This window comes from Carica papaya, chromosome 7, assembly GCF_054855325.1.
Source record: "Carica papaya isolate Zhongbai chromosome 7, ASM5485532v1, whole genome shotgun sequence".
NCBI classification, from domain to species: domain Eukaryota; kingdom Viridiplantae; phylum Streptophyta; class Magnoliopsida; order Brassicales; family Caricaceae; genus Carica; species Carica papaya.
Window position 1 is genome coordinate 19,298,159 of NC_142315.1, and position 27,286 is coordinate 19,325,444.

The 27,286-nt window shown below is 35.2% G+C and overlaps 1 long non-coding RNA gene and 1 pseudogene across 2 annotated transcripts; one reads left to right on the top strand and one right to left on the bottom strand.

Annotated features, from left to right (window-relative positions):
• Positions 1-330: 330 nt before the first annotated feature.
• LOC110816286 (putative pentatricopeptide repeat-containing protein At3g25970 pseudogene) lies at positions 331-5,425 on the top strand (annotated as a pseudogene). The gene is made up of 4 exons (XR_015813705.1): positions 331-758; positions 1,411-3,278; positions 3,516-3,577; positions 4,859-5,425. The product of XR_015813705.1 is annotated as a putative pentatricopeptide repeat-containing protein At3g25970 pseudogene (transcript).
• Positions 5,426-6,007: 582 nt separating this feature from the next.
• Positions 6,008-11,219, bottom strand: LOC148253038 (uncharacterized). Its single transcript, XR_015813609.1, has 2 exons — positions 8,921-11,219; positions 6,008-6,371 (listed from the first exon to the last, which is right to left on the bottom strand). It is a non-coding gene; the product is annotated as an uncharacterized LOC148253038 (long non-coding RNA).
• Positions 11,220-27,286: the final 16,067 nt, after the last annotated feature.

A 27,286-nucleotide genomic window follows, 5' to 3' on the forward strand; every position in this document is an offset into this window, starting at 1 on the left:
AAGATGGTAATCTCCAGATTGATAGAATTGATGAAAGGGATGCTATTTCTAAACAGTTTTTTGCGAGTTTGGATGATGCCCAGATGCAGATTGTTGGTATTGATGATAAAATAGCAGAGGTGTATGAGATTGACATGGAGAAACTAGAAAATCTCCTGTCTCTTTTACAAAGCTCCGTTGGCGATGCTTTGGCGTCCCGCCTTGATAGTATGGATTCTGGCGTCCTACCTTGATAATATGGATTGGAACTTGCATCAAGAATTTGTTGTTAAAGTACTTAGAACTCCATATATTTTGGGAGAGATTTTGATTATGTTTTTCAAGTGGGCAATGAATAAGCCGAAGTTCAAAGTGACAAGATCTGTTATGGAAACTCTTGTTCATGGTGTTAGTACTGGTTTGAGGAAGAAGAAAGTCTATGCTTTTGGGGATTTGATTAAGAAGGTTGGGGAAAAGGAGAATGGTCTATTAAGCATAGATTTTCTCAACGAGTTAATAGCTTCTTTATCAAAGTTGAGTAAAGGAAAGACAACTTTGGAAGTTTTTAACAAATTTGGGAAATTTGAGCGCAATCTGAATGCAGAAATTTACTATTTCACCATTGAAACACCTTTGTTGGTGTGGATGGTGGCGGCAGCGGCGACAGTCGTCATGAATGGAAGCTCTGATGATGAGAACGCGGGTCCTGAAGGAGATAAAGAGATGACGAGAAAAAACTTGAGGAGGCGATGGGTTTTGGATTTGATGGCGGAGGGAACGTGGGAGAGTTGATTGAAATTTGGTTGTGAAGCTTCTCCATACTATCTTATCGGTTTGAGCTTCTTTTTCAAGCTCATGTAATTTCTTATTATGGGATGACTTTGTACAATAAGACCATACAAAAAAAATGTATTGGGTTGGAGAATGGTGATGATGGAGAGCAGCATATATATATATATATTGGATTGGAGAATGGTGATGATGGAGAGCAGTAGAAAATAGATATATATAGGATGGATTGGAGAATGGTGATTATGGAGAGCAGAAAAAACAAAAAAAAAAAAAGGCCATTAGAAGAAGTAGCATGGAAGAATACTACCAGCAAAAATGAATTGGTATTCTGAACCTTGAGAACAAGGTTCTAAAAAAAGAGGGAGACAATGATAAGACCCGAAGACGTGGTACAAGTTGATAGTTAAATCATTTTCTCACAACCAAAGCAGTTCTTCCACAAAGTCCCACGACCAGATCAGTTCTCCCACAACTAGAGTAGTTCCAAGCAGTTCAAGCAGTTATTCTAGATTTTTCTATTTAAGCGTGTACGCAATTGCAGAAAAGGAGCGAAAAATCAGTAAACAAAGTGTGGTTTTTTTTTTCTCACCCTGAGTAAGAAAGTGTTTTTAATTTGTGGTTCTGACTGGGACCTATCAGCATACTCAAGGGGGTTGCTTCTGCTAGTTGACTTGATCTTGGGCAACAAGCGCATTCCATGGTTATCAGGACGTGTTATGAGGACAATGTTTATACAGGGAGTGCTCTTTCTGGATATGTATGCAAAATGTGGGAGGATTGAGGATGCGTATCTGATTTTTCAAGGAATGACTGCACGTAACACAGTTTCATGGAATGCTCTGATTGATGGGTTTGCTCAAGTAGGTGATCAAGTGACTGCCTTTTGGTTGCTAGACTGCATGGAGTTGGATGGCTTGCTTGAAGCCTGATGACGGCACCTTTGCTCCTGTTCTTACTTTGCTTAATGATGCTGAGTTTTATAAATTAACAATGCAAGTTCATGGTAAGGTTAAGAAATGGGGCTGGAATCTTATAGAACAGTGCTCAATGCTACGATCATTTCATATGCTGAATGCGGTTCTATTAAAAATGCAGAAGGCATATTTGGTGGTGCTGTTGGTTCTAGGGATTTAGTTACATGGAACTCTATGCTAGCTGCATACCTGGTTCATGAGCGAGAACAGCTAGCATTTGAGCTTTTCCTTGATATGCAGAAACTTGGTATTGAGCTTGACATAAGCATTTGCTTTGAAGGAGTGCATAACAGCCTTGGCAACTCCTTGCACGGATTAGTAATAAAAAGGGGGCTTGAGAAATTGGCTCCAGTCTTAAATGCACTGATAGCAATGTATTTGAAGTCCAATAATAAATCCATGGAAGATTCGTTCTGTATTTTTGAGTCTCTGGAGTCAAATGACCGTGTTACTTGAATTCAATTTTGACCGGTTGTTCCCAAAATGGATTTAGTGAGTATGCTATAAAATTCTTTAGGCAAATGAGGTCTTTGTTAGTAGAAACTGATCATTATGCATTTTCAGCTGTCCCTCAAATCATGCTCTGACTTAGCTACCCTTCAATTGGGCCAACAGGTTCATGTTCAGGCAATTAGATCAAGCTTTGATCAAATGAATTTGTTGCCCATTCATTGATTTTCATGTACTCTAAGTGTGGAATAATTGAAGATGCTCGAAAAGATTTTGAAGAGACTCCTAAAGATAGCTCAATTACTTGGAATTCAATCATTTTTGGGTATGCACAACATGGCTTAGGTGATGCTGCACCTGAACTCTTCTTCCTTATGACTAAGAGAAAGGTGAAGTTGGACCACATAACCTTTGTTGTAGTCCTGACTGCATGCAACCACATTGGCTTGGTAGAAGAGGGCTGGAAATTTTTGAACTCTATGGAATCCGACTATGGGATTGCACCAAGCATAAACCATTATGCATATGCAGTTGATCTTTTGGGGCAGGCTGGGCTCCTGCTTGAGGCAAAAGCTTTGATTGAATCCATGCCATTGAACCCAATGCAATGGTATGGAAAACATTTTTGGGTGCATGCAGGATTTGTGGAAACACTGAATTGGCAACCAAGGTTGCACGATATCTACTGGAGCAAGAGCCTGAAGAGCATTGCACTTATATTTTGCTTTCTAATATGGATGGCCATCTTAGGAGATGGAATGAGAAAGCCAGTCTAACAAGGCTGATGAGAGAGAGAGAGGCGTCAAGAAGGTACTTGGGTGGAGTTGGATAGAGGTTAATAATAAGGTGCATTTTTCAATGCTGAAGATAGATCACATTCTCATTGTGAAGAGATATACTTGAAGCTTGGAGAACTGACAGAAGAAATAAAGTGGTTAGATTCTACTGCTAGTTGGGATGCTCTGTATTGTGATTTCAATGGCGTATAGCATATTCTACAAGGTTGTTTTCCTTTAGGGGCTGGATGGTTGTGAGATCTAGAAACCCAGCCGGCAGATGGTTAAAAGCGCCAAAAAGGGACAGGTAAAGGAACTGGAGTAATTTTTTTTTATTTGGTGTAAGAAAAGAGGTACAGGGAAAGAAAATTGAGAAGATTGAAATTCTCTTTTTTGCATATACAAATTATAGCCCTCTTAGTGGGACTGGAATGAGAAAGATAGGAGATTAGTCGTTAGATGTTTTTTCTTCTCATTTTCTTATTCTTTGAAGATTATCATTTGTTTCTTTTTGCACTTATATTCTCTCTCCGGAAATTATTAGGGCAAAGGACCAAGATTACTATCAAATGGCTGGCACATTTTAGGTATCACTGTGAATAAAAGGTGTGTAGAAATGTTTTTCCATTATCTAATATTTGTTCTTATTTGAAAGGGGAATAATAAAAGCTTATATTAGGTTTAAATTCAAAACAATGACATGGAATACAAATCAATGTGTGGAGAGTTAACTCAATGAGAAGTTGATTTGTAGAAGTAGGTCATATATCTTCAAAGTGAAGAATAAAAAAGGTGTTACTGTGGTAGGAAAGGAATGGCTTTCACATGTTCTTCTCTGTAACTTAACTATGATGTCTAAAGTTATAGTATATTATATCTATTTTGTGTGTGTATATACATTGTTTTGTTAATCTAATATTAACAATTAAACTTATTTAGAGAGCTTTAGGTTTAGTTTTTTATCGGGTCAAATATAGTTCAAACTAACTTTTAAATATTTGATAATAACTGAAGAACTTATAAGCTATGATGTAGCTTGATCTCGGAATAATATCTTATGGAAGTTGGTAAATTTATTACAGCTTTTAGAAGTGTTCACAAACTCCTTAGAATAAGTTACTTTGAGTAATTATAGGACAATATTTACCATTAAATTTGAAGTTTTGAAGGTTCAAAATATTTTCTTAATTTTTTAAAATTTTTATGATAACTTATAAGTAGGCTTTTATTCTAATTGTTTAACAACTAATAATTTATATTTTTAGAACTAATAAAAATTTGTAAACTTTACAACAACTAAACTTTTTATGTCGTGGACTAGAAAAAATGTTTCTTAACTAAATAAATCATGTAATGCATATTAATATACATAAGATTTCTCGATTATATGTTTTATTAACTAATCAGTCTAAATATTTTCTTCTTTGTCCCTATGAGATATTTTTATTTAATTTAAACAATAAAAATTATTAAATTGTAATAAATTACTTTAAAAGAAGAGACCTGCAAATTTTCTTAATATAAGAATCCAATCAACTTACCAACCACAACAAACCGTTGGGTTGCATACCAATTATATTCAGCACACAAATGTGTCATGAAGCCTCGAATTGTTGAACACAGACATTGATTGAATTTTAAGCTTTTAGGTTTTAGCACATAATGGTCCTGCTACATTATATAAATATATATACATATAGATAAAGGACACACCAATTCGTCTTACTGATATTGCCCTACATTATTCTTGTGCTGATATTGTTTCATTGGCTACTTGATATGCTGTTGAAATTGTAGAATCATTTCCTCTGCTTTTATTTCTTCGCTCTTGCTCTTCTTTGTCTTTATGTTGAGGTATTGTTGCCTTTTATTTTGATTCGTGAACAGACTGGTGGTCCTGTGTTTCAAATCCTAGCGGGTAAGAGAGATGGAAGGGTTTCTTTAGCGGCATATTTTAAAGCTCATATTATTGACACAAGTTTCTCAATGGACGAGCTGATCAATGTTTCGTCCTCTAAAGACTTCTTGGAAGATGTCATTGCTCTCTTGAGTAAACAAATTGCCCTTAAGTTGTATATTGAAATACAACTTTGATGAAATCTTTATTGACAATGAATCTCCTCTAGAAGAAATATGGAGGACTGACTTGGACATGTAGCTTCTGGTTTGACTTTACAGGAGCTCACAAAATAAAATCAGCTTGTGTAGCGCATTCAATGATCTAGTTCCAAGAAGATCCCAATGGGAAGCGTGACATAGAGATGTCGATATTTCTTACACAGATGAGTTTATCAAGAAATGCTCATCAGCGTCAGCAATGACTTCGAACCACCATTTGTGTTTGATAACTTCCAGACATACAGTTTGGAATATAGCTGGTTGATTGTCAACTGGCTTTGATGTTGTGAGGAGAATAAAGGTAATGCGTATAAAGAGTCAGCTTAACATCTCTAACACTTTTCCAGCAAGACTGATGTTTTGATTTGTGATTTGATGACATATAGAGAATTTAGAGGGAAAAAATCTCTATTAAATCATGAAAAGATTTCCATTTTTATTAATTACCATTACTTAACAAGATTGATCGAGCTCGAGACATCTTAGATTTAGAAGCAATTCAAATAAAGATGCAGGATCATTTGATCCAAAACCTAGAAAAACTAAATTAAATTTTAGATTTTCTTCTATATATATATATATATATACATGTATGTCAAATTTACTAATGATTTGGTTTCCGTTTTACTGTCTAAAAATTGACTTCAAAAAAAAACTAAAAATTAATATATTAGTTTTTTGCTTTTTTTAGACAATATGTAGAAAAAACTGAAATTAATATTTCAGTTTAATTTAGAGTTTAATATTAAAATTTAGATTAGAAGTATTTATGGTTTCACTAATTCAGCATAACTAAAATTCAATAATTATTTTTTACGAGTTATATAATGCTTGATTTAAAGACATAAGGTATATTTTTACTTTAGATTATTAACTTTGTAATACTGGTTGTTTTTTTGAAAAAAAAAAAAAAAGGAGTTAACAAAATGAAACACTCAAATTAAGAATGACTTAAATATAAACAATTTCTTGTAATATTCTTCTTTTCTTCGTTTAAAAACTCTTTTGTAACATTCTTGTGATACATTATATCTATACATGTATGAGAAAATGGTCTTCGATGGAATGACCTTTGTCTTACCGATCCAGGCGTACACCGCAGCCGCACAGAATCCTTCCCAAATAAATGAATCCTTCCCAAAAGTACTTGGCGCAATCGGGTTTCGGGCTCAAGACCATTTGGCATGGAATTCGGCCTACGAGCCCGCACGCGTCGGGCTTGAGGCCTGATAACAAGTTAAATGGTCCCATAGCCAGCTTTTCTTATAAGGAAGCTAGGTCTCTACACAGAGGGACATGATAGGAGTCCAATTATACTCTCTCTAATACACACACACACGCATATACATGTAGATGTTGTTAACAATGATCTACTGATTGAATTGGACAATACCATGTGTAGGTTCTGATTATTTACTTTCACCATTAAAAAAAAAAATTAGACTAGCAACCAACAAGTTTTGTGTGGATTACTGATTCATTTATCCCACTATAAAATGTTATGGATTAGAAATCAAACTATAAAATTTTTTTATACTTTCAGTAGAAATTTGTATGTCATGATAAGTATGTATATATCAATTTATTAAAAAAAATTGATATATTTATATTAATAAAAAAAAGTTAAATCAACAATATTCTCATGTTCACTAATCACTGCTATTGTTAAAAATTTAGTCAAAAGAAAGCAAAAACGTTGTTTTTCACACAATTATGAAGTGATCTTTAAGTTTTATTTTTACAAAAAATAGTATGATATAAATGATAATTAATAAATTTTTAAATAATTTTTAAAATTTCTATCTATTAAAACTTTTAGAAAACTAACTAAAACTTTTATTATAAAACTCAGATTAATTTTGTAAAAATTATAATTTTAATGTTATTGTTTTATATAAAGAAAATAAAGATTCAATTATAATTAGTATTAAGAAGTTGTGTGCTATAAAGATTGCAGAAACTGAGCTCTAATGTAAGGACCCAGCTCGAAAACTCACATACATGTACTTGTAATCTTCTATATCAAGAAAATATACATATCAAAAAATTCAAGAGGATCCAAAAAAATATAATCATACATTCATATTATTCCGAAATCCTACCAACTGAATGTATAAATTTTCTTTATCTATCCTACTGCCTTTCACTATATTTTTTTTTCTTTTTTAGTAGCATTGTTCTTGTATTCCTATTCACTATAGGAACCTCTATCTAATTTCACTCATACACAGCTTTAATTTTCCCTTTTTTTTTCCTCCATGCTTTTGGAACTAGGTTGACTGGATTGAGATCACTCCCCTATTTTATTTGATATGAAAAAATAAAATTAAATAATAGGATGAACAGAAAACGCTCAATAAGCCTAGATCAACACCTCAAGCAATCAGAATCTACGTTACAGTGCAGTAACTCATTCACCTTAGTGGGTATTTTCCTCAACTCAAATCACTGACCTATAATTTTCTCTTATCCTCACCCTACAAGTTTCTTCAAAACACTTTCAAGACATTCAATTACCAAACAGATTATGCACATTTAACAAAATGATCCACATTTAACTTACTTACCTCTTTACCCATTCTACAGAACTATACTCATTTACCTACACTATTCTGTTTCATCCATTCTGGAACTTAGATATATGGAGGAATTTTTCTAGTAATTTAGAACATAATAATAGTACATACATATCACTAACATCACTCAACACAACCACTGAATTTACCTAATTATATTTTCATTTTTAATTCTCATTGTTACGCCTCTTTTCTCTTTGTTTTCCTTTAATTTCCTTCCCATCAGATTTCACATACGGCTCCACAAGCCCAGCTCTCTATCTGTATTGGTCAGACCAAAATGTAATGCACGCACATATACACAACTTGCACTTATATATAAGACCTGATCCTTCAGAGCCTTCTCTTTCTCGGCCACATCTCTAGCCTCATTTATCACTCACATCCAGGAGATTCACTCCCATCCGGACCCTCTAATATTTGGTCCACTCTACTGACTGAGTATGGATCAGTTGTTCCACATCACACGGCCAACACAGGCCACACACACACCATAACGAAAGACCATCAACACAGAAAAATATGTTTCAATTCTAGCTCAATCCCATCCTACATTTAGCCTCTAGTTTGGATCATTTAACTCTTTCAATGTTGTCTAATTTTTGCTCAACCTATTCTAGATTCGACACTCAACTCCCTTCAAGTTTTATGTTTAACAATCCAAGTCTAATATCATTCCCGGTAACAAATCTTCAAATTAATTATGTTAGTCGTCTGAGAGTTTCTTTCAACCTATCTTTATTATATTCACTGTTATCCATCACCCTGAACACCTTCCCTTATTATTCTTCCCCTCTCTATGTTCGGTTAGTTAGGTTTTTATCTCCCATTTACTTCCAGAATTCATTTGGTTGAATGTGGATACTTGAAATCCCTTCTCACACTCTCTATCGCTAGCTATCCTTCCAGATTTTTTTTTCCTTTTCTTTTTTTTTGTTTTGTTTTCCTTTCCTAGGCCATTACTTGATGAAACTCACCTCCTTATTTCAGTCACATCTCTCGAGATTTACGCACAGAACCCTCGAACCACTAACACATATGAGTCCTCTTCTTCAAACACTAATACACCCATATTTAACATTTATTTCGAAGATAAGGAAATACAAATGTATGTACGCCCATTTGTTAATTCATATGATGTTATACCTTATTCTGTTTTCCAGAGTTCCATTCTAAATCTTCCTCATGCGATTTAAATGAATTAACATGCACCTTAAACTCAAATTCGAATCGAAAGAGGTCGAGGTGATCTTACCTCTTGCTCCCAACAACAGTGTTGATCTGGTTGTTGTTTCCCTCGTTTGCTCTTCTCTCTTTTTGCCTTTCTCTCTATCCATCAAAAGCCTCTGCCCCTTTTTCTTCTTTTTTTTTGTTGTAAAAACAGTGCCTTTTATATAGTAGCTGAAATTAAAATCGTAACCGTCCATTGCGGAATGAGATATGAACCATTGATCTCTTGTTTCCTTTTAAGATTTCCAAGTTTCTTCCCCTTTTTTTTCTTGGGATGTTACGTCCAATATTTTAACACTCTCTTTCCATTTTTTCTTACATTTTTCCCGATAATCAAACAAAAATTTAAAAAAGGTTTTCACTAGTAGGATGAGATGAATGGCGGATTTACAATCATCACAGTGAGCAAAGGTGTAATACTTGGGCCCGAAAATTGGCCCGAAATTAATTTTAGAAATTAAAAATGAATAAAAATATTATTATAAATTAATTTAATTTAATTTTTGTTAAATTTTTGAGAAAAAATAAATTAGAGATGAGATTGAAAATAATTTTAAGAAAAAGAGGTAAAAATTTATGTTATGCTAGTATTTTTAAAAGAAAAATTAGAAACAGATGATCAAAGTGTAAATAGAAAAGTTCGGTCACGTAGGACCTTCCAGTCAGCAGCCTCGATGAACTGGAGTGCGCCGCGTGGCAAGGCATGCTGACATCAGTGCCACACGGGAGGACACGTTGGCGATCCGCGTGCCCCGCGATTGGATGGTCCAAGATCAATCCCACATGCATGGACGACCTGGATTCGAATTCCTCTTAGGCGCAATCGAAAGGTCGAAATCAAACATGATGAACGGTTCAAATTCGTTTCCTCCTTAGGCGCGATCGGACAAACGAGATCGATCGCGATGAACAGTGCAGATCAATGCGAGATGGGTATAAATACTTCACATCACACGGGAACCCGAACCCTAGCCGCCAACCCCCGCTAGAGAAGAAGAACCAAGCGCTGGAGAAGGAAGCTGACCACTGACCGTCGTCACATCGGAGCCATCTTCGATCGCCAAAAAATGTAAAAATTTCTCCTACCCACCCAGAATTCGATTCCAAGCAGCCTTGTGGCCAAACCAGATCAAGAAAGATGATGGGTGAACTGAAAACTACGGGCAAAGGCTGTCAGAGTCGTTACGGCCAAAACTTCAAAATCCCTCCGATGAGCCCTTTTCCGATTCTCATTTTACGTGATTTTTTTATCATTGTGATCGTCGTCCCTTTTTATGCAGGGTAGTTGAAGAAAGAACCTCAGCCACGAAGGAGGACTGATGGAGTCACCGCACCCGGAGGTCCTCCAGCCGGTAGGTTTGTTTTTTGTAATTTTCTGGCCAATAGAGGCCACTAACGTACTTTTCAGTAGGAATACAGCTAAAACTGGCCAAAACCGGCCAAGCCGAGGTGAATCGCCATCGTGGGCGGTGGAGCTAATACCGGAGCATGGCGGTGTTGCCATGCCAGAACCCCAAAATTATTCGTAATGAGTTTTGGACATCGATTTTAGATTTTTTAGGTATTTTTAGGTATGTGACGAGTGTTTTGGATTCCACAGAAAAAATTCAAAAAACTCGGTACCTATTGGGATGCATAATAGACAGTGCGATGTCTTGAAATATCGATCCGTGTAAGATTTCCTCATCTTATTCTCTGTTATGATAAATTGAAGTTTAACGATGTATAGTTTTGTGTTTTTATAAAAATTAAAAAATTCTAAAAATAATTACAAATCACTAATGGAGTTGGAACCGATTAGTTCACAATTATCTTGATTCTTGTTTATTTTTCTATACTATCCTACTTGCCTGATTTTCGTATAGTACATATTTTTAATTTACGGTTCAATGGTCTTATCAATTTGTTTGGTTATTTCAGTTATATCCCGTCAACATAAATATAGTCTAATTGATCTATGAATGTAATATGAAAAATTAGTATGCATTTGTTAGGTGTTTGTTGATAAAAATCTTTATGTGAAAGACTTACTGAGTACCGAGAAAAAAGATGGACAGGCCCGATACCTAGGGAACCCTACCGTGAATGTTAACTCAGTCGAATGGGGCTGGAAATTCTCTTACCGGGAAGGTTTGAGAGATATGGTTCACTTTCATACCAGACGGGGTATCGATGCGATGAAATGTTTGACAGTCATTACCAGACGGAGTATGGGGATGACTGGTTAATTTGAATTAGATATTGGATTCACGAGTAAGGGGACATCCCTATGGACCTCCAGGAGTACCAGTAAGCTAGTAAGAAAGGAAAGTTATCGTCTCTTATTCTCCTATGCGTGAAAGTAAAAAGTGGTATGAATATGAGTCTTCATAGATTGTCTTTAGAAAATAGACTCATTACAGTAAGTACAGAATAAACGGTTTTCTTTATATTGAATGAATTAAAATAAATTAAGGGCTCCATTAGTTGTTTTTTATGATTTTTACCATTCTTTAGTTTTTCGTATCTATGATTAGTGTGATATTCATACTGGACTAATATAGCTCACCCTTTCATTAATTATTTCATATCAAGAGAACCAAGACGCAAATCCCGATTAGCAAGAGGGTTGTGAGTAGTTCACTCCACGGACTCCCGTCAAGTACTAGTGAAGGTTGTCCTACGGCATTTTTGTATTCATCCTTCTTTTCATTATTGTTGTCTTTTAGAAGGAACATTTTTGTAGCCCTATTGGGTATTCTAAATTATTATTTAAAGAATGTAAACCCTAACTCCATTAATCGCTTTCGCATTGAATTTATGAATTTATTTCTTATTTAAGTTCTGGACTTATACAGTTGGTATCAGAGTCGTGTTCTTTGGAACCATTCCTTACACAGAGACTTAAAAACACCAAATATAAACTCTCTTAATCATTCGTTGTGAAAAATAAGTACAAGCTATTGAACAGGGCAGCATGAGATGGGTCACTTTGAGAGGATGTCGATCGGCTCTTTGAGATGTTAGAGAGACTCATCTCTGCCCAGCAGGCCAGAGAAGAGAGGAGGGAGTTGTCTGACCCTCCACCACTGCCACAGTATAAGCCACCCCTACAACGAGAGGATTCAGTTCCATCTCAATACAATCTTACCCCTCCACCATATCATCTGACACTGCCACAGTACAATCTGGTGCCCCGCCATACAACCGGATGCCACCACAGTCACTTAACCCCTCCCCAACACAATCCAGTTCCTTTTCAATAGGACTTGTAAGCACTGTGGTAAGGATCATGGGGATCGACCCTACTATCGCCTCAACAACACATGCCGCATCTGCAGAAATATCCAGCACTATGCGAGAGAGTGTCTGCGGAATTAAAATCAGGCCAGACCTCCAGTATAGGGCATAGCCTATACCCTCACCCAGCTGGATACTGAAGTCAATCCAGACGTGATACATGGCAAATCTAAGAAAGAATTTTGCATTCAAGAGATCCTAGTAGTCTGAGACTTCTTTGATGTATTTTCTGACAAATTACCCAGACTGCGGGTAGATAGGGAAGTTGAGTTCACCATAGATCTTCAGCCTGACACTTAGCCTATCTCGGTGACCCCTTACCACCGGTTTAGTGGGGGTCTTCCTCTCTCTCCTCATCTCTCTGCACCTGCATTTCACAAGGAATGGTTAAGTAACGATTCATCGGTTGGTATTTCTCTAAGTATTATTGTATAAGGGAAGAGTCCAAGGAACGCGGCTCTGATACCAATTGTAACGGCCCCGAAAATTAAAAGGAAACGTATATATAAAAATTCTAAGTACAAAAGCGAAATGAAATATTATGATTAACATCCCTTACACAATAACCAAAACGTATTAAACGTATGAAAGAATAAACTAACTAAAGTAAATACTAGAAATGAATACTATAAGGAAAACTATAAAATCTTTAGGCATCTACTCGCTATTTTCCTGCGGAACGGACTCGGGAACCAAATCCTCCTGATCTGAAATGGTTAAGTAAGGAATGAGCTACACTAGCCCAATAAAAACGTTACACTATCTCACTGTTATAGAAGTAAATGTTGGTAAAAGACAAAAACGACTAATGAAGCATAATTTATAACAAATTTATTTATCAATGATAAAATCCTTTACTGTCCACTTACCTCGGTGAGATTCATGAAAACAACCTATGAAAACAATAACATTATAATATCATGAAATCATACGCACTCTGTAACATAACACATGTCATACTTTTAATGTTTCAATCATCAGGCAACAAATTTCCTCTTTTATCAGCCTACCAGTATCTATGGGGATCCATAGGGGTCCCCGCTACACGTGAACCATTCACTTTAACAACTTAATTAAAGGGCCGTCCCCATACCCCATCCGGTATGGACACTAAAACGATAAACCTCAATACCCCGTCCGGTATGAGGGTGAAGCAGGTCGTCCCCATACTCCGTCCGGTATGAGAGACAACGTTCCAGGTAGGGTTCCCTATGGATATGGTCCGTCCACCATCTCTCGGGATATCTAGTGAGACTGTCGACTTATCCATTTATCAATTCACATACCTTTTCTATTCTTTTCTTAGTTTTCTGTTTCTCACAAAATCATGAATATTTAAACCAGTAACGAGTATCCAACAATGCATGCATATCATCGGATTCACAAAATCAAGCCATAATGAAGTAAACAGTGATTCATGCATTCAAAATCATAGAATAAATAAATCAGATACCATAATGCATTTAAAGCTATAAAATAACTAAAACAGCAACTGACCAAAAATATATCATATCCGGGCTCTATTAGCAACCTTAATTAATTATACATATCTATTAATTCATGAAATACTGTTTTATCATTTATTAAGCTTTAATGTCATGATAGGAAATAGGGTGAGTGATTCTTACTTGATTCGAAGTCTAAGACCAGTTTTTCACTGTGCTTACGAGCGGTCCCTAAATTCCCTGAATTTTTCTCCGGGAACTGAAACACACTTCCGGTACCTGCACATGTCCCCAAAAAACTCCAAATTAGACCCGGGGCCTACTCGGCCAATTTTAGAAATTCCAGCACGGCGGCTCCACCGTGCTCCGGCGACGGTGATCCGCCTCGAGTTGGCTGTTTTCGACCGTTTCTGGCCTGAATTCAGCTAAACTAGCATCAATTCCTGCGAGAAAACACACGTAAGGCCCTTGGTGGGCCGAAAAAACTCAAAAAAATTGAGACTTACCGACGACGGAGCTCTCGGGTGCGGTGACTCCTCCGACGCGAGTCGCGATTTGGTATTTTGCTCCGGTCAACCTGTAGAGGAAAGGACGGTGGTCATAGTGGTGCAAAAATTACATCGAACGGGAATCGGGAAGAACCTCATCGGAGGTAAAAACTGAAGAAACCTGCGACTGCGCCACTGGGCTTCGGTGGCATTTTCTGGCCAATTGGCCAATGATTTGCCTCTGATTTGGCCATAGGCAGGTTTAACATCGAAATCCGAGCCAAAAAAAAATATTTTTACCTCGTTTGGCGATCGGAAAGTGCTCCGGTGCGGCGGCGGGTGGCAGCGATCGATTCCTCTGGTGGCTGGGCTGTCTTCTCCGGCGAGGGCTCTGACGGCTAGGGTTTGGGGTTGGGTGTGGATGAGATTATTTATAACCTTTCCATTTTAATCTAAGCCATCCATCACGATTTAATATGGGTCGTCCGATCGCGATTAAAGTAGAAATGAATCTGGGCCGTCCGTGCGTGATTCAATCTGGGCCATCCACGCACGTGCAATCTAGGTCGTCCTCACGCGCGTTTTATCTGGGCCGTCCGTGCTCACGGGAACGGATCTCAGCCGTCCAATCACACACATGCGGATCGCCCACGTGGCTCCGTTCCGCGTGGCCTCTCGCGTCAATGTTTCTGCCACGCGGCGTGTCCTGGTTGGCCGGGGCTGCTGACCGGGCTGCTTATGTAGTGTAATTTTTTTAAATTATATTTTAACCCCCCGTTTTCGATTTTTTTTTCAAAAACACCCACAGAATCCGAATTTTCATCCTTTTTTTCTAAAATTATTTTCAATTAAACCCCAAAAATAATTTTACTCATTTTTATCATTATTATTATTTTTATTTCTATTTAATTAAATTAAACTAAATTAAAACCATATATTATTACTTAAATAATCATTTATTTCATTTAAAATTTACAAAAATTTAAAATAAAACAAAAAATAATATTCATAAAAATAATAATAAAATTTTGGGGTGTTACATAATTTCTCTTTGATTTTTATTATTAGTTTTTGAGTAATATATTAGATATTTTTGAGTCAAAAAAGTGATTAAAATTATCCCAGGACTTTGTCGATTTTTTAGAGAAAAATATCATAAATAAAACTGGAACTCTATGGAAATTACATGCTCCACAAGAAAATTGAAAAGTTTGAAATACGAATGCTAAGGACCTAAGATAAGTGGATATTATGGATTCATTAGCCTATGTAGCTTTGAAGTATTTTATGTATTTTTAGTATAAAAATGTACAAGTGTTTAATTTGACTTTCGTATTTTCTAAATAAATATTTATTAAAATTTTATTTCGATATAAATATTATTTTATTTTTTTGCTTTCAAAATATGGTTTTGATATGTGTGCATCACCTATTATGGAAATGAGTTATTTCGAAAGTACCTAAATTATGGTAGGCTTTAATGTAACCATACATACCGTTTTGTGTTTAGGTGTATTGGCAAAGTGATAAGTGTGTACCTATACATAACCATTATGTGTTCGGGTGTATGGAAAAACAATCTGATCTGCGTGCCTAATTGTTCTATGTTCGAGGGTAGCAATGTTTGAAGATACTCATGTATGTCGTTCTTTATTTGGATAAATGGGGAACTAGTGATAAATATGTGTGCGTACACATAATATATGGTAAGTGATTGTGTAAAAGCCCAAAATTTAATTGAATGGAAATATTGAATTAATGAAATATAAGCGAAAATAATTGAGAATTTAGGGTTTACATGTCTTGCACAGTTAAATTAGAATGTATAATAGGGCTACGAGAATATTTTTTAAAGGAGATTAAAATAACAGAAATAGAAATGCAACTAGAAACTTATATGGTCGACCTCCGCAGCGCAACTCTGATGGACAACAGGAGACAACCTTTAGTCGCTAACTTTCTTACTGTTCAGGATCCAGATTTTGGTCGTCTTGATCTAAAATTGTTAAATAAGAAGAATGAACTGCACTACCCTAGTGAGAATATCAACATTAACAACCAATACATAAAACCAAAGATTGGTAAAAATTATAAAACAACTAGTGGAGTCATTTTTCTTTTTAGGTAAATTCTTTTAATTTTAAAAACGTAAATCAGACTCACCTTTTAGGTTCTCAAATATGACTTATGAAGGCAATAAACAAGATAGTAATTCATTAGACTTTTTAAAAAACAATAACAGTCAAACCTTATCTTTTTACTTATTTACCGGTATCTTTAGGGTCCATAGGGGTTTTCCCTACATGTGGACCCAATATCCAATCTATTAAATAATCGACCGTCTCCATACACCATCCGGTAATGGGCGCTAAATGTACCACTACTTTAATATTCGTTTGGTATGAGGGTAAACAAATACCTCCCACCCTTTCGGTATGGAACTTCTTAGCTCTGTTTGACTGAGGTAATGTCCACGGTAGGAGTTTGCCCTATATACCAAGTCCATACGCCCTTTCCCATGACATCCGGTAAGCCTTCCACATACATATCCTCGTCATCAGCTAATCATCAATTACATACAAAAATCTTGTTTTCATAATTTCAGGTCATTATAACAACAATTGACCGACAATATGATTTGGTACTTTAATTACTAAGAAAATATTTTCAGGGCATTTATTTCAAATCAACCAACAGATAGGGATAAAACTATTAAGTAAGCTAATGAACGAAAAGCTAATTAAATCAATAAATTAAAGCATATGATGTAACAGTAAACAATTTAAGCAATATAGAAATAAATAAGCAGCACAGATAAACTGTACATTGACCAATTACTAGCTCCATCTGTAACCTATATTTCATTAGTAAAAGGTTGTCAATATTCACAAATTTTTTATTTAAACTTTAATTAACCGTAGCAGGAGAAAGGGTGAGGGATTTTTACCCCAGGTCAATGTTCGAAATACCGCATTTTTCACTGCACTTCCCAGCAGTTCCAAGATTTCTTGAAATTTTTTCTGCAAAATTGAAAACACGCGTTACATATCTTGAAGTACCCCAAAAAAACAAAAAATAAGGGTTTTAAATTTTTTTGGCCAGTTTAGGGTTCCAGCATGGCAGCGCTGCCGTGCTCCAACACCGGCGTTGTCGCCTATGGTGGGGTCTCCTCTTAGTTTATGTAGTTTCGGCTGGTTTCGGCCTGTTGTATGTGAAAACCTGTAAAATTTGAGGTTAGGTGGCCTCTATTCGCCAAGAAAAGGAAAAAACTAAAGCTTACCAACAGGGTAATTTTCTAGCACGGCAACTCTGTCGTTCTTCCCTCATGGCAGGGGGTTTTCTTCAGTCGTCCTGTACTAGAAAAGTGTTAGGAATTCAATGGTTGGAAAATGAAAGAAAATGGGAAAGGGAATCAGGCTCACTGAAGAGGTTTTGGGTCGTGGGTGCGGCAGCTCGGCCAAGCTCCACTCTCGGTTTTTTGCTTCTCTTTTGGTTTTTCGACGCTGATATGGGTGTGGGAAGGCTTAGAATCGAATTCCAAAGTGAAAGGAGGAAAAACTGACCTCTCCGGTGTCGGCGGCGACGACGGTGGTTGGCTTTCCTTCCAGCCACCCTTTTTCTTCTTCTTTGGCGGGGTCAATTGCGGTTAGGGTTAGGGTTTCTGGGAAGAGGAATTTAAATACTTATCTTCATTAAATCTGAGCTGTTTGTTCGAGGAGACGTAGCCCATTTTCAATTGTTAGATCGATCTTATTTGGAAAATAATTCTAGACCGCACGATCAGATACAATCAGGATCATTCGATCGCGCTTGAAAAGGAAATATATCTGGACCATTCATGCGCTCGAGAGTAAATCAAGGTCGTCGGATATGTTGGCATGTGGATCGCCCACATGGCTTCCCAGGTGCATGCGTGTCCACGTGTCTACCACGCGACGCACGGTGATTGGTCGCACTGCTGACGTGGCGATCCTACGTGGCCTATTTTTCATTATTTGCACTTTTGCCCCGATTTTTCAATTTTTTTTTTCAAATAGGTTCTTTCTTATTTTCAGCTTGGCCATGACTTTTGAAAATTGTCTTCAAATACATCCAAAACATAATTTTCTTCAAAATTTCAATTAAAAATAAAAAAATTAAAATTTTTAAATTTCTTTAAATTATTAATTATTATAATTTGATTATCTTGAGCCTAAATTGCGGGCACAGGTGTTACAGATTGATCCTCCATAATAGTGATGAAGTGTATAACGAAGCAGTTGTGAATCTATTTCCGGATATGTGCATTCGTCTTCTAAATTGTATATCTGTTTTTGAAAAAAAACAGATGATATATATTTTTGTTGTATGTAAAAAAATATATTGCATGTATTATGCTGTAATTTCATAATATTACTTAGTAAGATATTTTATCTCACCCCTATTACCCTCCAAATGCTGAAAATACCGTTGCAGAGTGAGCGGTGATACAAAAATTATTTTTTGAAGGTAGACTCTGATATTAAAGTTATTGTTTCGTACTTTTATTTTAGTGATGTAAGCAAGAAAATTTAGAGTCTTATATTTATATTTGTGTTTTATATTTAAAGAACGTAACGCTTCCACGACTCTATTATGATTAATAAAATTAAGTTATTTTACTAACTCAAGTCTATGTGATTTAAATAAGTATGCTCTAGTAATTACCCTAAAAGATAGAGTATGATTCGTGACAATAATCATAATTGAGAAACAGATAATCATGTGATGGTTAAAAATAAATTTCTAAAAAATTCTAAAAATTAGCATTCGAGTTTCATCAAAGAATTTCTGAAAATTTCTTCCCAAGAATATGAAATTTAAAAATTCAATAAAAATACTACATGATTACTTTTATCAGTTTCTCTCTCTTTCTCTGCTTCAGCTGTACAAGCTCGTTGTCGCCACTCCTGCTCATCACTTCTGCTGTCCACTAGATGCCTCTCTATTTTTGCCCATCTACTTTTCCACCAGATCAGGTTTCGTCCTTTCTGTCAGATCCACTCTTTCCCTTCTTCAGATCTCCTCAAGTTTCTACATCTCTCAGTCTCCTTTTTTCATGCTCCACGTTCAGATCTCCTTTTGTAAGTAGAAGGAAGAAAGGAGATAGGAGATAAAGACTTGTATGCATGATTTGACATCATACTAGGAATGAATTGGTAGTCTCTACCTAGCCAATAAGGACTTGACCACTAGTACAGTTTACTGAGCATGTATTGTAGAGATTACCAACAGAAAATTACCAGTGGATATCATACTCCTAAACATATATGGCTTTAACGTCATATTAGGAATGGATTGATTGGTAGCATATCATGCCAATATAGATTTTCATGGGAAGATGGTGACCTTTAATGTTCCCAATGATAAGGCCTTCAAATTCAAAGAGATTATGGAGCCCCAACATCCATGTTTCATGTCTCGCATTCAAGCTCAACGATTACTTGAGAAGGGATGTGCAAGGTATTTAGCTTACGTAGTAGAGAATAAAAGTATAGAAGTCAATCTACAACAGATATTAGTGGTAAAGGAATTTTCTGATTTTTTTTAAAAGATCTTCTAGGTCTGCTTGCAGACAGGGAGATTGTGTTCTTCAAATTATCTTTAAGGCTCCGTATTGAATGACGAAAGCCAGATTAGAGGAACTCAAGAAAAAATTGCAAAAATTATTAGATAAGGATTTCATCAGACTAAGTGTATCACAATTGAGAGCTTCAGTACTATTTGTAAAGAAGAAGGATGGTACCACACAACTCTGTATCAACTATAGGCAACTAAACCAAGTTACCATAAAGAATAAGTATATGTTGTTTCGTATCGATGATCTAGTAGGCCAATTTCAAGGTGTCCAAGTATTTTCAAAGATAATTCTACATTCTGAATACCATCGACTAAAGATTAAGAAAGATGATGTTTTCAAGACTGCTTTCAGGACTAGGTATAGCCATTAGGAATTTTTAATCATGCCTTTTGGTCTAACAAATGCTATTGCGGTATTTATTAATTTGATGAACAGAGTCTTCCAGCCATTCTTGAATAAGTTTATTATCGTCTTCATTGATGATATACTGATCTATTCATGAAGTGAGGTTGAATATGCGAAGCATTTGACAACAGTGCTTGGTATACTTAGGAAAAAGAAGTTGTATGCCAAGTTTAAGAAGTGTGAGTTTTGATTGAAGGAGTTTACCTTCCTCAGACATATAGTTTTAAAGGATGGGATATTAGCAGATCCAATAAGGTAGAAGCAGTAGTAAACTAAAAAAGACCTACAATGTTAACTGAAGTTCAAAGTTTTCTCGGTCTAGCTGGATACTATAGGAAGTTTATTGAAAGTTTTTCAAAGATCGCTACTCCATTAACTCAGCTCACTATAAAGGGCACAAAGTTCGAGTTGAATAATAAGTGTGAATAAAGTTTTCAGGAACTAAATAAGTAATTGATAACAACCCCAGTATTGACTATTCCCAATGGTATTGGTGAATTCTCTATCTACAGTGATACTTCAAAGTAAGGATTGAGATGCATGCTAATGCAACACGGCAAGTGATAGCGTATGGTTCTAGATAATTAAAGAATTATGAGTAGAACTATCCTACCCATGACTTAGAACTAGCTGTTATAGTTTTTGCCTTAAAGATCCGGCACCATTATCCATATGGGAAAAGTTTTGAGATTCACATAGACTATAAGAGTTTAAAGTACTTATTCACGCAGAAAGAATTTAATATGCCCCAAAGGAGATGGATGAATTTACTTAAGAGTTATGATTGCAAGATCCTATACCATCTGGGAAAATGCAATATGGTTGTAGACGCACTTACTACGAAGAGTATTTGCACTCTTGCCTACATGATGGCCTCATAGTGGAGACTCATAGAGGAGTTCCAGAAGTTGAACTTCAATATCCGACATAAGAGATCAGGAGTATACCTAGCCAACATAAAAATACACCCCACTTTGGTGCAAGAAATTAGATAAGCCCAACAGTCTAATCTTACCTTGAAGTTTATTATCGAATATGTCAATAAGGGACTTAGGCCAGAATTCAGACTATCGAAAGACGGTATATTGAGGTTTGGAAATAGAGCATGTGTGTCGAATAATAACAGTCTAAAAAATGAGATATTAGAAGAAGCGCATTGCTCTAGATTTGCTATGCACCCTGGCAACACCAAGATATATCAAATCTTGAGAACTAAATACTGATGGAGTGGGATAAAGAAGGATATAGCAGAGTTTGTTTCCAAATGTCTCATATACCAACAAGTGAAGGTTGAACGTCATAGGTCAGCAGGACTATTATAGCCTTACAGATCATAGAATGGAAATGTGAACATTTACCATGGATTTCGTGGTGGGTCTACCTAAAACAAGATCCCAACATGATGTCATTTAGGTTATTGTTGATAGACTAACTAAGTCTGCTCATTTCCTAGCTATCAGAGTAAATGACATATTGGACAAGTTAGTCAGGCTCTATATTAAGGAGATTGTGAGATTGCATGGAATTCAAGTCATAATCGTCTCCAATCAAGATCCCCATTTTAATTCAAGATTTTGGACCAGTCTACAGAATATTATAGGAACCAAACTATCTTTTAGTACGGCTTTCCATCCTCAGACGGATGGTCAATAAGAATAGACAATCCAAACTCTAGAAGATATGCTATGAGCATGCGTCATTTAGTTGCAAGGTAATTGGGACGATCATGTACCTCTTATTAAGTTCACGTCTAACAATAGCTATCAGTCCAACATTCAAATGGCACCCTATGAGGCTTTGTATGGAAGACCCTACATATTACCTATTTGTTGGAAAGAAGTTTAGGAACGAAAACTGATTGGACCTGAATTAGTGGAAGAAACTACTGAGAAGTTGAAATTGATCAGAAACATCTTCTAACACCTCAAAGTAGGTAGAAAATTTACGCTGACAATCGGAGAAGAGATTTAAAATTCAAAGTAGACAACTGTGTATTTTTTAAAATCTCACCAATTAAAGGGTCATGAGATTTGGGAAGAAAAGAAAACTCTTCTAGATTTATTGGATCCTTTGAGATATTGGATACAGTGGAAATTGTCACCTACCGTTTAACATTGGCACCTAAGTTGAACAACATACACAATGTCTTATACGTATCGATGCTGAAGAAATATCACTCATATCCATCGTATGTACTCTGATATGAACCCCTTGCACTTCAGGACAACCTATCATATATTAAGCTTTCTGTGTAGATAGTGGATCGCAAAAAAAAATATTATGGTCCAAGGTAATCTCCTTAGTAATAGTACTGTGGTAGCATCATTCAACTGAAGAAGCCATATGGGAGGCAGAAGAGGAAATGAAGGCCAAATACCCACATCTATTTGTGACCACTAATAAGTCCAATTTAGAGGACCAATTTTTTTTTTTAAAGGGGAGGACGTAATAGCTTGAAAATAATCTCGAATTAATTTTTTATGTTTGATATATTTAATTTAGTCTTTATATGTGTTTGGAAATATATAATAAGGTTAAGGATATAGTTTGGAGTCAAACGGAAAAAGAATGGAGGATGAAGGAGCTAGAATAAGCATGAAGAGACTTGCAAAAAAGTAAAAACCTTTTAAATGAAATAGTATAATGAAAAGTGGTAAATTTTAGATAAAATGACATAACAAAAAGTGACAATTTTTAGATAAAGTAATATATAAAAAGTGGTAACTTTTAGATGAAGTGACATCATAGAAAATAACAACTTTTAGATAAAGTGGCATGCAAAAAGTGATAACCTTTTAGATGAAGTAACATGTGAAAAATGGTAACCTTTTAGATAAAACGACATGTGAAAAGTGATAATCTTTTAAATGAAGTGACATGATGAAAGGTAACAACTTTTGGATGAAGTGGCGTGATGGAATGGTGACAACCTTTTTCTCGTAGCTCCCTACTCCTATAAATAGGCTATGGAAAAGGGAGGAAGAGACATTCCGGATGAGAGAAAAATAGTGAAAACTGTAGAGGTGAAGGAAGAAGAAAGAGTACGAAATGTGTGATTTTTTAGAGTATTTTGAGATTTTAGATAAAAATATTGTGAAAACTCTACTAAATTTGTGAGAGCAGAGGAAGAGGAAGAGAAGATGAAGAAGGCTCACGATTAAAAGGAGGTTATAAATCGTTAGGATGGTAAGAATTTTCTTAAGTTTTGAAGGTTGGTTTCTCTTTGATTTTTGAGATTAGTTTTTAAGTATTGTGTTGGATATTTTTGAGTTAAGAAAGTGACCAAAAATAATCCCGAAACTCTGCCAGATTTTTGAGAGGAAAAGATCATAAATAAAGCCGAAACTCTACTGGAGTTAAGATTATGACTATTAAAGACCTAAGATAAGTGGATATTATGGATTCATTAGTCTTCGTAGTTTTGAAGTATTTTACATATTTTCAGTATGAAAATGTGAAAATGTTCGAATTATCTTTCGTATTTGCTAAGTAAGTATTTGTTAAAATTTTACTTCGATATAAGTATTATTTTTCTTTTTAATTTCAAATATGATTTTGATATGTGTACATCACTCATTATGAAAAGAAGTTATTGTGAAAATATATGCATTATGTTAGAATTTAATGTAATCGTACATAACTGTTCCATGTTTGGGTATATTGGCGAAGTGATAAGTGTGTACCCATATATAACTGTTCCGTGTTCCGATCTATTGGCAAAGTGATAAGTGTGTACTCATACATAATTGTTCCGTGTTTGGGTGTATGGGAAAACAGTTTGATTTGTGTGCCCTAACTATTCCGTGTTCGGGGGATAGCAGTATTTCAAGGTACTTATGTATATCGTTCTATATTCGAGTACAAGGAGAACTAGTGATAAGTATATGTGCCTACGCGTAATGTATGGTAACTTATTGATCCTCTATAATAATGATGAAGTATACAACGAAGCAATTGTGAATATGTTTTCTAATTTATGCACTCATCTTCTGATTGGTTTCTGTTTTGAAAAGATTATATGATATAAGTTTTGTTGTGTGTAAATAAATTATATATTGCATGTACTATGCTGTGATTTCATAATATTTTAGTGATATTTTATCTTACCCCTCTATCATTCTCCAGATACAGAAGATACTGCTGCAGAATGAGCGCTGATAAGGAGGAAATTTTTGAAGTTAGACTATTAGATTAAGGTTTTTATTTCGTACTTTTATTTAATAATATAAGTAAGGAAATTTATAGTCTCATACATATGTTTATATTTTACATTTGAGGGATGTAACGTTTTTGCGATTCTGTTATGATTAATAAAGTTGAATTAACTTAACTCGAGTCTATATGATTTAAGTAATATGCTCCAGTCATTACCGTATAAAACGGGGTATGGTCCATGACATAGAAACCTAATAGAGGAAGTAGCGTAGGTTTCTCCATGAATATCTCATCTAACATTTAACATAAATTTAAAAATTATTATCGAGATCAATGATAATTTTTAATCCATTGTAATAGAAGTGGAAAAGAAATCTACTCATGTTGAATAAAAAAACTCTTAAAATTATATGTTTAAAGATTTTGCTTCCTTTTTAATTGGAGTATTTTCCCACCATGTTAAGATTTTATATTAGTTTAGATATTTTTTTGTATCAACTTTAAATAATATTTGTTAGAGATTTTTTTTATAAAAAAAAATATGAAAAAAACACATACATATTGAAAAATGATTGTATATATATTTCTCACTATCAACACATAGTCCATAATTTTTAAATTTTTGTTTTAAATTTAAATATTGATTTATGAAAGCTAATGATAATTTGGATGTGTGTGTAAATGATTTAGGAAAAGGAGCTGTGCATCTATCATGTTTGAAATATAATCTAAATATAATTGAGATACTCAAGCGAGATATGGCTTGAGCCAAATGGATTCAATCCAGATTTGATGGTAGTGTTGCACTCACATTCAATGCTATAAGCAAATTAAACTGGATGCAATGTGAATCTTTCATCTGTTCAATGGCATCGGATCTGACTAAGGATGACCTTGTTGAGAATTTTATCAGTGCTGACAAAGAACTGGCTGACAATGATCTTGTTGAGAAGTTCATCAATGCCTACAAGAATGTGTTGGCTGTTTCATTTGCTACTGGCTACTGTTTCCTTCATGCTGAACATGTGAAAGAGTACCTAAAAGACTAAGGAGGAGGAGAAGAAGGAAGAGCCAACTAAGCAGTTTGATGAAAATAGGAATTTCGTTTTGTTTGACTAAACTCTATATTATTATTAATTATACATTGCTAGAATAACTTGTTCCTTTTGTTACATTCTTTGTTTTTTGATCATATTATCTATATATTGAGAATTAGAAAATATTATGGCATTAAAAAAAAGAAAAAAAATTCTATATAACAACAAGGATCCAATATTTGATTTATCAGTTTACTTCCTATTATTCTAACATTACATTTTTTTTTTTTTCTGATTTAAGTATTAGCATAGTGGAGAATATTTGAAAACATGTAGTAATATAAACTAGAGGTGGTATATGGTATGGTATATGTAACAACCCACATTATTTAAGACATCAATATGACAAAACATTCATTCATCTGTTCGTATCGACCGGTAATGTCCCAACGTCAAAAAGAGTTTTTGCATTTCGATAACAACCGATCTCAAGTAAAAGCACATTATGGGTCTAGTATTTTGCTCATCTAACATATCATATTTCATATTTATACAATTCATGCCTCACAAAACTTAAGAGTAGCTATTTCTCTATATACATCATCTAAACTCATCTGAAAATGCAGAACAAGAGTAAAACAGAAGAAGATTCAACAAGGCATTCCTCCACCAAAGCTATGTATCAATTAATTTTGTTCGCATTGTTGTTCATGGTTCACCTGCGGAAGCTCTTTAATCGATCCATGTTTAATCGTTTATGTAATATAATAAAAGAATAAGTTATATGACCCAGTAAAATCAATTCAAACTAAAATCAATAGAATAGAAATAAACATGAATAAACTCCCCATTTTCATCAAACTTCTCTACAATCAGTCGCTTCCCATGCCCCTGTTATTTTCCAACAGCGATTCCCAGCTTACTCTCAAAATTGCCTCTCCTCGGGCTTTATATTTCATTCTCCCCAATTACTTCTCTCTTTCTCTCTCTTCAAATATGGTTTTGCAATCTCTTTCGGTTCTCTTTTTTTCTTTATTTTCATTTTTTTTCTTTTTTTTCTCATTGTTTCCGTCTCTCTATCTCTCTATTATTATTATTATTATTATTTTATTATTCTTTTTTCCTTACCGTTCCACTCCTCTTCAGACACTCCCTTTCTTCTGCACTACTAGAAAACAAATAACAGGTTTACTCTCGCTTCTTGCCTCCCCCTCAACAGGATTACTTCCCCTCTTTTTTTTTTGTTTGGTTATCCATATTTTTGTCCCCTTACCATCTCACTCCTCTCCGGACACTCTCTCTTCATTGTTTGAAACATCTAGCAAGACAATTTACTGCCTCTGCCTCGACCCAACGTTCTACTCTCTCTCTAAAGGTTCTCTTCACACAACTTCTCCCTTCACCTACAATTCTCCCAATTCTCTTAGTTGTCCCAAGTCCCCATCCTCACAATATATATATGTTTTTGTTTTCTTTTTCAGTTTTACCTAAGCATACATACCATATTTCATCTGGAACCTTATTACCAGTTCCACTGTACACAAATGTCATCCATAGCAGTTCATAATTATAACATTTAACAGAAAATACACTGCGGACACATGCAATTATTTCCGTTCTCCATCATACACACACATACAAACAAACAACACATTAACACTACACTTAGTCAGTGCGCTACTCCTGCATATCATCACAGAATTCATTCCAGAATTTGACATTCCACGACCTTCAGAGTCGGCCATTCTCAAACACGCACACACCACTAGAGTTACAGATTAAAATATGTTTACTTACAGGATATTGATTTAGGTATACTGTTTCACCTCTATTCTTTTTTTTACTCAATTCCTCTATGGTTCATCCTAGTGTCTCTTCTCTTTTTTCTCTCCTCTCCTCTCTTTCTCTTCAGTTCCCCTATCTCTATTTTAGTTTGGTTATCACCCAAATCAGTGATCGACTATATATCTCTTACTTCCATTT